The sequence below is a fragment of the Cynoglossus semilaevis genome, chromosome Z, assembly GCF_000523025.1.
Source record: "Cynoglossus semilaevis isolate Cse_v1.0 chromosome Z, Cse_v1.0, whole genome shotgun sequence".
Lineage (NCBI taxonomy): Eukaryota > Metazoa > Chordata > Actinopteri > Pleuronectiformes > Cynoglossidae > Cynoglossus > Cynoglossus semilaevis.
This window is the reverse complement of record NC_024328.1, coordinates 18,184,841-18,188,193: the sequence shown is the minus strand read 5'-3', so window position 1 is coordinate 18,188,193 and position 3,353 is coordinate 18,184,841. Positions and strand designations below refer to the sequence as shown.

General features: G+C 41.2%; 1 long non-coding RNA gene across 1 annotated transcript in view; it reads left to right on the top strand.

Annotated features, from left to right (window-relative positions):
• LOC103398214 (uncharacterized) overlaps positions 1-3,187 on the top strand; it is an 11,571-nt gene extending 8,384 nt beyond the window's left edge. Inside the window, exon 5 of the long non-coding RNA XR_003048910.1 lies at positions 1-3,187. This exon is cut by the window's left edge and continues 474 nt beyond it. This is a non-coding gene — a long non-coding RNA (uncharacterized LOC103398214).
• Positions 3,188-3,353: the final 166 nt, after the last annotated feature.

Genomic DNA, 3,353 nt, shown 5'->3' with positions numbered 1-3,353 from the left:
ACACCTGCAGGAGCAGCTAACTGTTAACCACAGTGATCTATGTCAGGGCCTCACCACACCCAGCTACAACCCAAGTGTCCTTCTGACATTAGTGAATAAGGAAATGTCTGCCCCACCCACTTCAGACATCCAGGCCATGGTTGATGAAGTTTCCTCACTGTACGTGAGGACGTGTGAAGAAGACAATGGAGCGATTTACAAACAAATACCTGCCAATGAATATGTGTCAGTTCTGTGCTGAGTGACAGCCCAGCAGTACTGACATTCACCTTGATTTAACACAGACATAAGATGTCGCCACATCTTTACTACCTTGTCACTGCCTTGAACGATTGGAAACCCAAACTGCCTGTAACATTAAGCACATCACTACAGGCTGACTGTCCTCCAATGCTTTCCAATTCCTCTGAGATTTATGGGCAGAACCAGATCCATTAATCCATTGTTGATTTGCTGTGGCTGCCCTGCAGGGTTTGGGGATCAGATATCATACAGTGCTGAAAATCGTCCTATTGTGCAGTGGGGGCACACTGTAGAAACCTGACAGTTGCTACAACCACTGTACCAAGCAATGAGAATCAAGATTATTATTTTTTTTTTTAAGGAAATAAAAATGACTCGTCTTATCCAGTTAGAATGTGGCAGATTATGTATGAACTCACAGTATAAACTTGTAACATAAAACAGAGTGACAACCAGATCTGGGTTTGTGGGAGTGAATCAAAACCCGTACACAATGTGATAATGACTGCACTTTCAGGAAAATTTCATCAGCTCAGTGCAATTTAATTTAACAGTGTTTACAAACCACAGGTGTGTGCTCGGGGACAGAGCCTGGTCACCTGGTGCTCTGCTAGATCCCCCCACTAAGCTGACCTCTCCAGGGTTAACCTCTACAAAGCCCCCCTCATGTCTGACACTACAAGGTCCTACAAATACTCCTCTCAGACAGAGGATTAGGTAATCTCACCATGATACTGTCTGTCCCCCTATTTCTATCATTTCCCTCCCTTCCTCCTGTCTCTCCTTCCTTTCTGTCGACATATATTACATTCTCTCTCCTGCTTTGCCCCTGGATTGTTGAAGTGCTTGTTCCACTCCGGGCACATCTATCCTCAAGGGTCCTTACACTCTTAAGTGCTTTGAGAAAAGGTTAGTTGGCAGGTAATTGTCCAGCTGTGGTCAGGCTTATCTTAATTGTTGGGAGCATCAGTGCACATTACACATCCACTGATGAAGAGAGCAAAAGGAAAGTGCGGTTTTAAAGGATATAATATTCCTATATAGACGTTTCCTGTCCACATTGTTTTTGTTGTGCATAACAAGACTATTTTTTATCATAACCAGTTACACCAAAGTCAATAAACATGCATGTGTGCATGTGTGTATAGCCTACGTATACATGTCAATAGGAAGCTCAAGGAGGGTTAGTGTTTGCATTAGCCCCAGTCAAAGGTCATGACTGACCGATAAAATATTTCCAGAGTGCCATCAATAACTCTGACATGCAGACTAATACAGTATGGAATTGTGGGTGGGGGGAGGAAGCCTGCTGTATTCACTCTGAGCAGAATGGATGAACAAGGGGCCAAAAGGTTACTGGACAGAATTCGGCACCGCTGCCCTCGCTGCCTCTCATATGAGCATTTGATAGCGACAGGCACAATTATAAAGGTATACTTCAGACAGGTCAAATGGGAAAGGGCAAAGTGCAGAACCTTTAAAGCACTGGCTGGAGTCAAAGGTTAGGGCGGACACAGGACAGCACAGAGTCTAAAGGAATCACTGTTGTAGAGCAATAGATGAGAGAAGGAAAATATAATAACAATAATCACATCCTGTCTGTTTCTGTGATTTCTTATATAGACAGAGAAAATTACAAGATTGCTCACGATTACAATCAGAAATTATGGCATTAAACGCAATGGCTATGGTGCAGAAATTATTGCTCTGATGTGTTCTTTCCTACTCTGTGTGTGTGTGTGTGTGTGTGTGTGTGCTCATGTACTGTATGTTATCTGTGGAATCATCAGGCTTCATAGCTATTATATGAATTGTCCAAGGTCAGGGAAGGTTGTGGCATGCATTTAGCACCAGTGACCAATGCCGAATGCAAAGGTCAAAGTGGAATTGCCCGAGTCGGAGCACTACGGCATTTGCTCATCCACATTTATGCATCCCATCGGCGGTGATTTATGGCTGGAGATAAGCGTACGGATGGGAAGAAAACACTCTCTTTCTCCTATCCTGTCAGACTCAGTAAATATACTACTCACTTATATCAATCACCGTGTCACTGTGAATCGCCACTGTATGCTTCCAGCTCAGATTAAAAAACTGCCTTTGTCTCACGCTATGCCTGCTCCCCTCCAGCTCTGGGGAATCACACTGGCAGCATTGTTGCTATTTCACAAGCTTTATATTAGCATTTCAAACAGCTGTGCTACAAAAGTACTGAGTATACTCACAGTCAGCACAATTCTTTATTTTTATGTAAAAAAATGTATATATATAGTATATCAATCATACACTACATATTTCTGATCTTGCAAATAAAAAAATCATGCATAAGAACAAAGTAAGAAAATATCTATCTTTTTTAAAATGTGAGGCTTTTTTATTTTTCTTTCTAGGATGATGTTGGTTTTTTTTTTTGCTTTTAAAAGATTTCATTGAATTTGGTTTTCATATGAAAAAAAAAATAATCCTTGCATTGTTATTTTTTCAGACTTTGACAACGAGTTCAGACTCAAGTAGATTTTATGCTTATAAAACAAATCATTGTCGATAAAGATCAATTTATCCTCTTTTGTCCTCTGCAGCACAGCATTCCAGTGCTGCGGCCAGATTGACTGCTCAGCATTTTGTAGCAGCAACAACTCTAGGGGAACTTGGCCGGGACGGCAAATAACTGGATATGCCGGCTTTTTCAATTGGGTAGGCCTCCTGAGCCTGTTCCTGCGTGCCTCCTGCTCTTTAAATGTGAAAAACAGCCCATCGCTGGTGCACCACAGCCTTCACAGACTATCCCCAAGTGGTTCAGAATCCAGCCAGGGAAACATCCAAGAAGAACACACATTTTTGAACTGCTGGCCAAAGCAGAAACATGGTCTAGAAGGCTGCTTTTTAACCCTGACTGTAAAGAAGTACTTTTCCTTTTGTCTAATACTAATAAATTTGGTCTTTACTATACACTGTATGTTATGTTTTCTCACGCTGAGATCACAGAATGATAATGGTCAACATTAAACAAGTACTAATGTTGAATACCATACACTTTATGGTAAGTGATTTCAATGCAAAAAAAAACAAAAACAAACAAAAGAAAAAACTCTCTTTCAATGCAGAAATGT